Source organism: Halichoeres trimaculatus, unplaced genomic scaffold (assembly GCF_033239565.1).
Source record: "Halichoeres trimaculatus isolate MK-OKI-2021-1 unplaced genomic scaffold, fHalTri1.1 fHalTri1_scaffold_10, whole genome shotgun sequence".
In the NCBI taxonomy this organism is placed as follows: Eukaryota; Metazoa; Chordata; class Actinopteri; order Labriformes; family Labridae; genus Halichoeres; species Halichoeres trimaculatus.
The window spans coordinates 32571682-32586357 of record NW_027437187.1 but is presented as its reverse complement, the minus strand read 5'-3'; the positions used below and the strand labels follow the sequence as shown (position 1 = coordinate 32586357).

Below are 14676 nucleotides of genomic sequence, written 5' to 3'. Positions count from 1 at the left end.
CCAACAGTACCGTTGTTACGATCGCCGTGGACTACCATGTTGTGCTTGTGCTGCTGAATCTGCTGACTGTCCTTCAACAAAATGAGCATCTGTTGCTCCACTTTTGCACATAGCATTCACCAATACACCAGATGATTGGCCCAACTCTAGGGTGGAGATCTCCCAAAAGCTGCTTCTGGACAAGACAGTTCTAGCACCAACTACATGCCTGGCATGCTTACTACAGCGTTTTCCGTCCCTCTGCGTTTCCGTGTAAACGCAGATTTTTTTCACTGTGTTTTAGCATTTTTGGACGAAACGTTGTCGTGTAAACCGGGCCTGATACAAAAGTAAATTTCCGAGTCCAATGATAAAATCCAACGGGTGAGGAGAGGCTCATCAAGGAGGTGAAGAACTGTTTATATTGTACTTGTGACTAGAGGTAGACCGATATATCGGCCGGCCGATATATCGGGCTGATATTTCTATCGGCCATCTGCCGTATTTTCTTTTAAAAAGCCGATTTTTGATCCGTTGTATAAAATGACGCAATTTTTGATCAGGCACAAAAAAGATGAGCACCTCAAACTTGTGGAACCACTTGGATACATTACATACTTTTGTTCAAATTATATTAATTAGTTTAAATTTCTTTTTTGACATTTTAAGAAGAGTGTGAATGTTTACTACTGCTTGTTACATTGTGTGTTTACTCAGACAAAATATGTCATTGTTTTGAAAGCTGAATAAATGTTCAGAGGACTGGACACGACTTGTTGTAATAGATTTCTTTTAGTTGCTCAGAAATTGCTGCGTTTCACAAAAATGTGATAAATATATATTTGTTTAACAATCGGCCTGAATATCAAATTGAAAAAATTGGCTATGCATATCGGCATTGGCTGCCCAAATTTGGAAAGCATCGGCATCGGCCCCCAAAAAACCCATATCAGTCGACCTCTACTTCTGACCTCTGTCTCCAAACTTCAGCTTTCTGTTGATGCCGCTCCTCATAAAACACACCTGAGACTGATCTGGAGACTTCACAACAGAGGACTTGTAACTTGTAAACAGAGACTAACTGGGATGTTTATACAGTTTAAGACCCGACTCTCTGCACTATAAATGTAAGCAGACTACCCAGCACTACACTGCTTATGCACTTCTCCTCAGATACCAAACTGTTATCTTGTTACTTTTACAACAAAGTAAAATCTAATCTTTTCTAATCCCATCACCTCCTCCCCGTGGACCGCTGCAGCGCTGATCTGCATGTAGCCGAGGAAACAGATCTAATCAGGTTTGTGATCGGGCTAATGAAGACACACGTTTGTGGCTGAGAGTAAATGAAAGTGTCTGAGATCTCATTTGGATTTTATCTTTAAAGGAGACACTTAGAATTACAAGAGTGGAGTTTCCTGAGCGCTATCAGCTGGAACACAGAGATTAATTAGATCTGGAGTTCAGATATAAACAGAAGAGCTGCGTCCCCTGGAAGAGTCTGATTACATGTACTGATGTAGGATATGAGAAACATCGAGAGAGAAATATTTACTGCATTCGCTTCTCTCTCAGCGGATGTAATGAGGTGAACATCAGCTGCTTAAAATCTGTGGAAGATTTCAGAATAAAGAAGAAATGTTGAGAAAGACTTTGGCATCATTTTCAGCAGAAGTGAGCAAAACAGATTGATTTTTAAAAACTCGAGATCTCTTGATTTTGAGATATTCCTCTGAAAGTTTTTGACAAACACTGAGTTTGAAGAGAAGCTGAGCAGGATTAAAAGGATTCACCGTCATGTGTTTGGGTGTGTGCTTGCACAGCTGCCCTCCACCTGCTAAAAATTGCTTTTATCGTCTCTTTCCCCTGATTCTCAGACTCTGAAATGAATACCAGGACAAATGCACCGCTATTATTTCCCCCTAAAAATAACTCAGACCTGTCCTGAGACGGACGCTGCTCGCTGCCAACATTATTCATCCGAGAAACAAACCAGCCCACGGCCAGAAATCAATACACTGAGCTGTCCTCCTGCTGACTTCCAGTCCTGTCTGAGACCTGTCCGAGCCCGAGGACACAGTCGAAAATGTGTTTGTCCTGATGCTGGCTCAGGCTTCACAGCCAGCTGGTCCTGACGCAGCCAGCTGGCTCTTTGGCCCCCCGAAATCCAGCAGAGGCCAGCGTTCACCTGGTGTCAGCAAAGAGGAGCTGGAGCCAGGACACACAGCACATGATGCCCCCTCTCAGCAGGCCGGTCAGCATCCAGCCAACCGCAGAGCTCACAACAAACAAACAAACAAACCATCCTTTAGAGCTGGAAGTTTACCCATTCTGTTCCTGCCTCACGTTCATCTCATCCCGCCCCCCAGGATTACATAAAGTGCTCAGCCTTAAGGACGCTCCTTCAGTTCAGAAACATTTCTCTCCACTCGTGTTCAGCCATCAGCTCAGTGGAGTGTGGAGAGGAGCTGCTGCATTATGAATATAATACAGTCAGAAATGGAAGTACCTCTGTGGGTGTTTGTCGCCCTCAGACAGCGTAGAGTGGAGGGATGTTGGAGGAGGAAGTGAATAGACTGTGTTTATTGCGTATGTGAACAGCTGTTTGGAGGTTTCAATCTGTTTGAGTCCCACAGAGGAGACATTCAGGTCTCTGGAGTTACTCAGGCTGCAGATCCAGAGTAAAGTTTTTGTTTAAAGAACCAATCTGGAAAACTTTCTAAAACAAAAAGTTTGTAAAATACTAATTGGATGCATAAAATCTGAAATGTACACCTTAATTTTACACACCCTCACCAAGCCTTCACCCTTTCTGCTGCTGTGATGAGACTAACAACACGACTGCACTGTTAAATGGGCCTTTTTAGAATAAAATAAAACATGCACATTATGTCAGATGAATTGAAAATAAAGCAGAAGAGCTTCAGCTTTGAGGTACCACCTGTGAGTTAAGCATACAGGTGCAGAGCTGCATCACAAAATCCAGCAGAGCAAACGACAGCTGTTGGACAACTACAACTGCATCCCCTGAATTCCCCATTTCCTGCTTTGCACACAACCATGAGGCAACAAAGTGAGATGCACAAGATCAGCACAAGAGAACATGTGTGGCTTTCATACTTTTTAAAGGTCCCATATAATGCAAACATCACTTCATTAAGTCTTTTGGTGAAATTTGTGGGTCTTTGGTTTTCCTCCCAGCCCACAAAATGTGATATTTAATGACAAAACCTGTACTTAGTAGTGCTTGTGAATGTAAAATCCTGAGCAGAAACAAGCTGTATTAATTTTGGAGATTTGCTGACGTCAGCGATTCCCTTTTTTGACCAATCAGGAGAAATCTCTCCAGCAGCGGGGAGGAGAATGCCAGAGTTGAAGAGCCACCACTGCTCTGTTTTTGGATGTAAACAGCCACATAGTTCCATGCACAAGCTTCCCATCTCAGAAGAAGACAAGACAAGAGTTTATTTATCAAGGAAATGCGCCAGCTACACTCAGTGAAACTGTGCATGTGTGTGCTAGTCACTTCACGGCCGACTGCTTTTCCAACTTTGGACAGTCCAACAGAGGGCTAGCCAATAGACTGGTCCTGAATCCAGGAGCATTACCAACCATCCACCAACAAACCTGGGACCCTGGAAATGTGAGTATTTTAAATGCTGTGTGCTGTGGAGCAGATGGAAGAGCTTTTCCTCAGTGTCCCCCCTGTCTCTGTGTTAGCTTCAGGATACTAACTTTAGCTGCGGTTAGCCTGTTGTTTTAGCCTGTAGTGCTACGGTAAACGAGCTTCGCTGTTTTCTAAACATTGTGCACTCGGAGCTCGTGGCACCGCTCTCAGTGATGCTGAAGAGCGGGGCGGTATCAGCGGTGGCTCATTTACATATGAAGGCCACGCCCACTAAATCAGAGTACTTGATTGTTGGACCAAAACATGTTACTACCATTTCATGAAGGCATCAATGATCCATGTTAAACTGCAGAAAAGGAGCAGAATATGGGACCTTTAACACTTTACGTGCAGCCACTCCACATTGCAGGAGGCAGTGTATCGCAAATGCATGCCCACTGCAGTACTAAACTAGACTAGAGGAACAACATTTTTTAACTGCTCTCTTCTCTGTTGAGTTTTACTACAATTTTATGCCAAGAATTGTGTGGCACAGCTATTATGGGGATCTCTGTGTGATGATTTAAATAAATGCCATTATATTTTGTACCTCTGATGCTAGGAGCTTTGGTTTGTCTGCACTTCTCTGCGCAAAAAGTTAGAAATTTTCAGAGGTGCGCAACGCAGAAATTTTGAGCTTAAAAAGGACCACATGACTGGCTGCTTTAATGACGTCATTTTTCTAAACAAAGCAGCGCAAACCTCACAGACACGGATGTCCATAAACTAGAAATGTTCACAGTTAAGTCACAACTCACATCACACACATCCTTCAGCACCAAATCCACTCCAAGATCCTCCTCATCATCTGCAAAGCCTCCAAAAACCTTCCCCCTCTCGATCACATGCCACTCTCAATCTCATCAACTTCCTGGCCTCCATCACCAAGACCAAGCACCAAACCTTGGGGGACCGAGCTTTTGCCATCTCCATCCTTTCTTACTGGAACTCCCTCAAACACCCACAAATCTGACTCACTTCACTCATTTCAAAAATCAACTCCTGACTTTAAAAAAAAAAAAAAAAAACCTACAACACATGACTTCTACTCCACCTGATCCCCAGTCTGTCTTTCCAATCTCCACTACAGACGAGCTACAACTCTTGCCATGATTTTGTTTCTACACTAAGCTTGTCTATGTTGTTTAACTGTAAGTAGTTTAAATGTATGGATGATAAACATTTATGTCTGAATAAGATAGATCTCTGTGATTTGGTACTTCATGATTTATATTTTGTTGAGTTAATAAATGAAGCCATAGTCAACGAAAATGTGATATTTTGTATTTTTTTAAACAAGTAAGTCACTTTTCACCCTTTTTTTTCATTTCATTACATGATAAACTAGGAAAGCACTCAGAGAGCACAGACCTTCACCAAGCATTTTTTGATTGTCACCGACACTTTAGTCCTACTTTAATGTTATACTCCCTTTCAGCAGACTGTCTGCTACAATTTGGTGTTAGATGCAGGTTTGTACGATAATTTGTTTCCTGACAGTGTTAAAAATTATGATGACCCAGTACATATTTCATATTCTGGATCTTAGCATCCAGAATATTGCCAGGATCTGGATCGTACTTTTACATCTGTCAGAAACTGACTTGTCTTGTATTGTTTTGCAAAGCAATCCGACCATTTATGGTGGAGTTATATACAGATATGGTGAAAACGGCCCTATCTCACAATGATAAAGAATCCATAAAAAAAAAAATCCTGGATCCAGATGGTGATCCAGATCACCTCCAGAATTTGATCACTTCTTCCTTATCCCATTTTTAACATTTCCTAAAAATTTCATCAAGATCCAGTCGTCACTTTTTGAGCCATGTTGTTCACAAACAAACAAACAATCAGACAGACAGTCAGAAAAACTCTCCCAAAAACATAACCTTAATTTAAGTAATTAAAAAAATTGAGGAGTCACTTGTGGGCCAAAAGAGACAAATCTTTCTATTGAGCCGAGCCAAAAGAACCAACTCCCTAAAAAGACCTTAAATTCCCGTCACTCTTTCTGGTCACACCTTTGACTGCCACATTTAACCACAGGTAAGAAGCTGAAGCTGTAGATTTAATGTCAGAGTCATAACTGCTTTACCTTTAGATGAAGCAAACATCAGTCCACTGCATGGGTTTGATCACATAAACACACTGTAACTGGTTACTAAAATCAAAGTTGTATTGCATAATGAAATCGGGAACATCTTTAATACATTAATGAGAAACTGTGAAGAACCAGAGAAGAAAAGGTCTTGATAGACATTTCTTTGTTGCGTTATCTCTGTGAAGTCGAGGCTGTTCTTCTCTTCCAGTCAGTTTTTCTCTCAGCGTTGGGCCGACGGGGAATAACCAACACAGAAATCTCTCTTTGTCAGCAGCTGACAGCAGAACAAGGCTCCAGCAGCTTTTTCTGCATAGTAAGTATATTTTTACATGTTATTTATCTGGGCTGTCCCACTTTAACAGCCAGGCGGAAAACACTTGATGACCCAGTTGCTGTTGCGGAGCCTCAGACACTCATTCAGATGAATCTGATGATCAAAGAAAAGCTGAAGTGATGTTTGCTGCTGAGGAATCCAACCTGAGAGAAAGTGTCGAGGAGCCAGAATGATTCAGGTTTGTGTCACTGAGATGTAGGAGGCCTTCATCCATCCATGATTTTATTGCTCTGTCGTGGTTGGATGGTCACCAGCTCGGATGGGGAGGTTAAGTTGAGTGTCATCTGCATAAAAATGTGTGTTGTCTTTATATCTGCAGCTTAAAGTGCACATACAGAGGACCCAGAACAGCACCCTGAGGGATCTCGTAAGATATCATGCCATGGGAGGACTTGAAAATTCGGATGGTATGGGGTATACCAGTTTCATTACCGTCATTTTGTTGCCACGAAATGAATTTTGCAATTAAGCAATTATGCAATTATCGCGAAAAAGCAATCTTACACATAATTTACAGCAGGAGAGAATATTCACAGCAGCTCACAAAAAGGTGCAATAATGCAATAACAATAAAAAATAAAATAATGATAATACGAATAAGAAATTAGAAATTTAAAGAAAAATAGAAATGGAGAAAAAAAGAAAAATACTTTAAATTATTTTTGATAAATTAACTAATTAAAGTTAATTGATTAATTTGATAAATGTAATTATTATAATTTTAATAATGTAATTAATTTAATTGAATTATCAATTAAAAAATAATAATAAAATAAGTCCAAGTAATGGTTAGGCTATGTGGGAGATTTGTTTCTCTCGACGTAGTGAGGGGTCACTATTTAGCCACAGCCTTTCTAAAAAATAAATGTACATACACCTTTAAGGCCAGAAGCACCAAGTTAGTGCCATGGCTTACTAGAGGAAGTAAACATTTACTGATGTTTAGAAAACAAAACAGCGAGCTAAAACAGCGCTAAGAGAGGCCTGTGACAGCAGTCCATGAGCAAAGTTACCAAACCAGACAGAGAACTATCTATGGTCAAATCTAAAAACCTAAAATGTTTTTTTGTTTTTTTTAATTCCTTTTTTAACCTTTTTCTCATTATTCTCTTCTTTTTTTTCTTTTTTTTCTCCATGAAAAAAACTAAAATAAAATGAATAAAAAAACTAAAATGTAATACAACCAATTTTTGACCAGAGTAATGGCATCAAAATAAAACTTATGAAGCAAGTAAAGTAAAGCAAAGTAGTTTACGAACTGTAAGCAGCTACATTTTTCACATGCTTTAAAACCAGCAGCTTTAACAATGGTGCAGCTAAATTATGGATTTTTAAGGTCTAACAAGCTTTGTGTTTCAGGCTCTGAGTCCAAACCATAGACTGTAAAAAAATGGATGTCATCTTGCTCGGCTCAAAGAGAGGTCGCCACAAAAACTGCTCCCCCTGGTGGCTGGCTGCAGTATAGGTAAAAAAAAAAATCCATCTCCCCAGTCATTCCAGGTGGGCTGTGGTCAAACTTTAAAAAATTAATACACCTCGTAGAAATGTTTCTTACGTCTGATTTGAAGATGTCATTTGGCTGCCTTGTATTCAAGTCCTTTTTTTTCGGACAAGTTACATTTTCATTAGTTATGAGAGGTTAAAAACGTTTTACGTCACATTTGATGATAATTGACAGCTGCCGTTCTTGTGCATTTTTTCGGGGATTGTAAAATATGTCGGGAGGTAGAGTCAAGAAGTGATTAGACTCTCGAAAGAAATTAAATATAGATTATTTTTGTCACCCAGCTCCACTCAGATTCTCCCAGAATCCCTCACAGCCTCTACTGCACAGACTCTGGCTACACAACTGCTACCAATGGCGGTGCCTGTGACGGGGGTATTTTGGCTTCAAAACCGTACAATGGTAAATGGTGGAGCCACGCTGTCCACTTTATATACAGTCAATGTCTCTAGTCTCTGACTCATGAAGTCCGAGTAACACAAAACTACTCTGAGAAGCTCTGACAGATTTGATTTTTCCCTCAAACTTTTGATTTGTGCTCTCAGTTTGAGCAGATGGACCAAAGCTGTGTTGGAAAGTAACCGTCTGAAGTCAAAAGTATCTGGCAGGATTACATCCCAGCTGAGTCAGCAGAGAGGAGCCGACGGGATTCAAAGGGAGAAAAACAAACACTGAAGTTCTGCACTGAATAATTAGCCTCAGTTTCTCTTTGAGGAGGAGCAACTTCTCAGCTGGGCATGAGAGTTCACAACGCACGTCTGGCTTTATTAGAGAGTGAGACGGTTTATCAGAGAGACTGTTTACACAGGAGTGAAGCCACAGATTTGTGATTCGGCTTTTTCTTTGTTGGATGCAGAAACCGTCAGCAGGTTTGTCTGGAAACATGCTGCAGCTCGAACACATTAGCATATGAGAGGATCAGCTCTGAATGAGATGTTTAAATAAGATCGCCCTGATAGAGACACGATAATTCACGTCATTCATCATCAGGGCTCACGCTTCAGGGTTGGCAAAACTAACATGACCACGAGACAGCCTCTCTGTCTTTCTCTACGTCTTTGTGTCTTCCTCCTTTGCTCTCTCTGTCATACACCTGGCTCAGAGTCTTGGCGTGTAGTTTTAGTGTCTCTGTAATCTCCCACCTGGAGCAGCTATCATTTTTACACCATATATCGAGCACATCATCAAAATGTTGAGTGAACACAGGTGTTTTGGTCTTAAAATAAGACACAGTCAGGTGACATGTTGCTGTGTTGAGGACACAAAAAGTGACTACAGCTTACACAAACTCATAACCTGGTCTGAAGCCTAGTTAGTCAGAGAGTTAGAGGGATGTAGGAGCTCACATCACACATCACTCTGCTTGTTACAGACAGGTACAGCTTTGCTCCCACACATATGAAGAAGCATCAGTGTTTTTGCTGATCCTGAGTAAGTGAGGAGGGGACGCAGTGGATATGAGACCCTGCTGTACTTCTAGACATGCAGCAGTGGCACAGGTTGTCTCTGCTCTACATTAGTAAAGCCCCAACTTTTTTTCAGGTGACCCACTTTTTTGGAGGACCAAGCCACGGCGACCCAATCCAAAATATGTTATCTGTAAATCAATCAAGAATAGCTGTGCAAAGATTAAAAAAAAGGTTCTTTAATCATGTTTCTGCATCATCTTACATCTTTTGTACCAGCTAACAGGCCTAACATATAACATGCCTAATGTAAGACTATAGAACAGCGTTTTATAGTCGTGTTAGTTTCTTTTTTGTGAGATGAACAGAGATAAATGCTACTGTTAATTCACACCTCCACCATTATCTAATGTAAGACTATAATACGGCGGTTAAAGTCTTGTAAGTTGCTCATTGTGTGTTTACAGTTTTCATTTTTATTTATACTTACTGTTTAAAGTTTGACTTATTTATTTATTATTGTGTTTACAGCTTGTTCTTATTTATCATTGGTTTAAACTACAGTTCTTATGTTAACAGTTTTATAATTTAAGTTCCTTGTTTTAATTTAACAGTGTTCTGTTTCTGTCTTGAACCATATGGGTATTATAATGATTTGTGATTATATACAGTTGGCCTATATATCCTGTGTATATCAATGAATTTATTATGTATATCTGCCAACATATCGGATATCGGCTGATATATTGGACATCAGCTTTTTTTTTGCTCCCAGTATCGGCATCGGCCCCAAAAATTCCATATTGGTCGGGCTCTATTTTTTACTATACAGGTTAGCCTGCTTGCTTTTCAGAGTTGTATCCTAGTCAGCAAAGGTAACAGCATCCGTCCATGCCTCTTTTTCAGCCTGATGTCACTGCACAGCTGTAACAAGCTGTAACAGCCCCATTTCTGCAGCTGGTGCCTGTCGAAGATCCAGCAGTGACTTAAGACTTTCAAACTCAAAGAGGTTTTGAATCTGACTTCAAATCTTATTTTTCTTTTTTTTTGGAAACTAATGATCAAAGAAATCAATGGGTCAGCTCTTTCATTTGTGTGATGGTGACACAGTGACAGCGTTTTCCAGTGAGAGCGCAGACCTCCTCCAAGCATATTGTGATTGTCACCAACACTTTAGTCCTACTTTAATGTTATACTCCCTTTCAGCAGACTGTCTGCTACAATTTGGTGTCTGTTGTAGTCTTGTACGATAATTTGTTTCCTGACAGCATCGACTTTTACATCTGTCAGAAATTGTGGTGACCTTGTCTTGTATTGTTTTGCAAAGCAATCCAACCATTTATTATGGAGTTATATACACACATGGTGAAAACGGCCATATCTTTAAGAAAATCCTTTAAAAAAAAAACCTGGAGCCAGACAGTGATCTGGATCACCTCAAAAATCTAATCACTTTTTCCTTATCCTATTTTGAACACTTCCTGAAAATGTCATCCAGATCTGTTTGTTACTTTTTGAGTTGTGTTGTTCATAGAAAGCAAAAAATATGTTTACACATTTCCAGTAGCACTTAACAATGTGGCGATGACCCCTGCATGATGAAAACATAACAAGCTATGGCAGTGTGAAGAACCAATCATCAGTAAATAAATCGGCTAGGTGAAAATTCTTCTGGTTAAGGAAAGCATTAATTTCGTGGAAAAATTCTAAAAACTTGCTCAGCTGTCCATGCTCTTGGTGGTGTGGACTGTCCGTCTGCATCAAAAACAAATTAATATATCTTTTTACATTTTTCAAAATCAGCTTAAATAGCATGATAGTCCAATCAAAAATGTCATTTATTAGCATATTAACCAGTTAGGCACACAAAAGTCAGTAGGTATAAGACCCCGTGCCATGGAGCACAGACCACCAGTCAGTGCCATGGGGCTCAAACAACCTGTGCCCCCTGAAGAACAATATTTCAATGTACAGCAGGGTCTCATATCTACTGCCTTCCCTCCTCACTCACGGTTACTAAAGTTATGAAATTAGAGCTGATTTTTGTTGTGACGGTGTTTGTAACCATGAGTGAAGAGGGGAACGCGGTGGATATGAGACCCAGCTGTACTTTAAAATGTTATTTGATTTAGTTGTTCCGATCTGCTTCAATTTTTTATTTTTACATTTATATAAGTCATAAGGCAAATTTATTGATGTCTCATCCCTCAGTTTTGAGTAAGGTCAGCTTATATGTTTTACAGTGATATGCAACATTTTTTTAAAAAAAACTTAATATTTTAATTTGTAAAAATAAGCATCAGGTTTATTTGATTTAAGACATTCAGTAGAATGATTTTCCATAATAATCATAACTACCTAAGATGTGGAGTTTAATTAACTTAAGTTTCATATTTTATTACTTAGTTTTTTGAAGGTAACCAGTTTACAAGAATTTTTCAAGTAGACTCAACTCAAAAAACTTGGTGAACATTTACATAAAGCTTTGGGAGCAGGCTGTGGGATAATTTCTCTTTTATATAACTTCATTGTTCAACCCAGAGGAATAATCATCCAATCAGGAAATAATTTGTGCTAAAGCAATGACTCATTTCAGTCGTCATTTATGTTTTGCGTCTCATAAAACCTCTTTCTCCAGCTCCCCCACTGCTGAGTGAAGATGGGAATTTTACTTTCATGTTCAGCTCGTCGTCTTCAGCAGTGATGTACGCTCGGCCTCTGGAGAAAACACACAGTTCCCCTTAAAGCTCGGCTCAATGCAGCTGATTGCCGACTATTCTTTAAACGACAAAAGGCTGCGACTGCAGGCACATTAATTGTTGGGTTTTTGGGGGCTGCTGTGAGGCGACACAGCGTCTCATCATTATGTGTGGGTGAGCGCTGGATTTCTGCAGGTTGGGAGGAATTATAGAGGAAGGAAATTAGCACCTTTAGGGAAGAGACAAGGAGGTTTAAATGTAGCTTTTAGCTTTTTCTCATTTTAAAGTAAAGACGTGCTTTAGGAAAACTTCCCCTGACACATTCAGACTTTAATATAAGGCTGATTTATTTTGTTGTTCAGCCTTTTTCATTAACTTCAATCAGTCCGTCAACAGCACTCTTAGGTAGTCTGTTCTTTCACATTTACAGGTATTTTAAGTAATTAAATATAATATGACGACCATGTTTGAGGTCTGTCTTCTAAACATCAGAATCTTTAAAACCTTTTTTTGACATGAAGAAACTTTAAATAAATCTTCAAATATAGGAATATAAGAAAGACTTTCTTGCTTCTGTTGTACTTGGTGCTTGAACAGTTAAATTAAAATGTTAAAATAGATTTTGTCTTTGTTTTCTTTGTTGTTTTTTTCACGTTTTCTTCAACATTTCTTCATGGTAGCAACACTTTTTTTTCATAACAAGCTAAACTTTGTGTTGACAAAGTCCTATTCATATTAAATCATTCACCATTTACTCCCGTTTGTCAGAGACTCTCCTTTTTCTGTGGCATCCAGAGGAGCTAGCCTCCTGTCAGAGCTCAGGGGAGAGGCACACATCACAAAAGTTGCAAGCAATGCCATGGTAGAGGTGTAAAATAACTTCACGGCAATGAGCCAAACAAAAAAGCTCCTTTCACTAACTATTTCTTAGAACAAAGGGGAAACCACATCACTGCTGCCCAGCGGAAATTAAATATTCAAGGAGAACAAAGCAACACTTTTAAACCAGGAAACAAGGGCTGGCAGACGTGCCTTCAAATGGAAAACAAGACTGTAGAGTACAAAAAACCAGCACAGAGCATAAAAATACACTCTTAAAGAAAGAAAGAGTGAAATCCAGCCCAGTCTGCTGGTGGAGCAAGGGAAGAAAGATCTGATTTTTGAGTTGACCCTGAATGCAGCATCCATAAACTGTTTTTAAATCAAGATGTTTCTCTCAAAGGCTAAAGCCGGGCAGACACTGTGCGATATTTTAAATCGTTTGACACAGCTCCATCTCAAACAGCACGACTAGATCGCAAAGTTCAAAAGTTTGCAGCCCATGAATCATGTTCTCACACTACACGACCAGATGCTCTGATGCGACTTCACTGCTCACACAATATGTCCATATACCACGTCGGACTCCGTATCATTCTTCTTCTTCTATGGTGTTTTGACCACAACGTCAAATATAGACAGGAGAAGAAGAAGACGTACCCGGAAGTGGGAGACGCATATGGAAGATGTTAGGGATGTCCCGATATTACATTTTCACTTCAGATACGATACCGATACTGCAGCATTGAGTATTGGCCGATACTGATATTAATCCGATACGATATCAGCATTAAACATGCATACTTTTATGACTTATTTTATAGTATGTCTGTCATGTTAGAAAAGGCTTGATTAAGTGATATTATTCCATCAAAGAACAGTAATCAGCAACAGTATGTATGAGGAAAAACTGACCCATTTATTACAAAGCAATGGGTGACAGAAATTTTAACATTAAACATAAAAACTACTAGTAATTGAATAAAATAAAGAATAAATTAGAAGACCCAGAAAATAACCTAAATAAATCAAATAAATACAGCAGGAGCAGAGTCTGGAATAGACTGCTTATATCGGAGTGCTTATATCAGAGATTTTAGATGCATTCTGATACGATACCGATATATGTTTTTTTGCTGATATCAGACCGATATCCGATATTAATATCGGACTGGGACACCTCTAGAAGATGTGCGACAAAACAAACAATTTGTGGCAATTTGTGTCATTCTGTGCGCAGAGACGACCACAAAAAAAAAAAAAAAGAGGAGAAATTGTAAAAAAAAAGGGCTGGGCAGACGTGGGCAGTACGGTCTGTCAATTCTTCAGTGGGAACTAGAGGTAAGCAGCGACAACTACATAGCACTTTAGACCAATACCACCTACACATAACTTTTTACACTCCCTCCTTCTTCATCTAAGCATTGCACATGCTCTGTGTGAGAGGTTGAGGCAAGTCGGCTCGTAGCACTGCTTCTACTGTGCGATACCTTCACGAGGAGCGACCAGGATTTCAAACAAGTTTGATTTTCTTGCGATAACTGATTTGTGATCGGGAGCACGTTGTGAGACATCAATCTCTTGTCGTGACCCCACATATACTACACGAAGCACCACACACAATTGAGCTGAAATTTGTCCCGATCACAAAAATGGTCCAAAAATGGTTGCTTGATTGGCAAATCAGCTCAAAACGAGCCGACGGCCATACAGTGTATGCATGACTCAAAAGAAAGGCTGATGTCAGGCACAGAGTGTTTCAGAAGAAGTGGGAGAGGAATTACACCTGTCTCATCTGCACAGAAAAGGTTTCTGTCCTCAAGGTCTATCACCTTGTTATTCAACTAAACACGTGGAGCAGTTTGCAAAGTACTGGAGAGATTAGAGACACAAGGATGTGCAAAGGCAACAAAATGAGTTCAAGAGAGAAAAAAAAAAAAAGAGGGAAAATCAAAGAAGAGGTCCAAACCATAGACTGTACATAGAGTGGACAGCGTGGCTCCTCCATTTACCATCGTACGGTTTTGAAGCCAAAATTCCCCCGTCACAGGTGCCACCATTGGCAGCCATTGTGCAGCCAGTCTATGCAGCCAAGGCTATGAGAGAATCTGAATTATCATTTTCTTCTTTCGGGAGTCTTATCACTTCTTGGCTCTCCTTCCCG

General features: G+C 39.9%; 1 protein-coding gene across 1 annotated transcript in view; it reads right to left on the bottom strand.

Moving 5' to 3' along the window:
* Positions 1-14676, bottom strand: part of LOC141796346 (metabotropic glutamate receptor 8-like) — a 187274-nt gene that overhangs the window by 126934 nt on the left and 45664 nt on the right. The gene's annotated exons all lie outside the window — the stretch shown is intronic.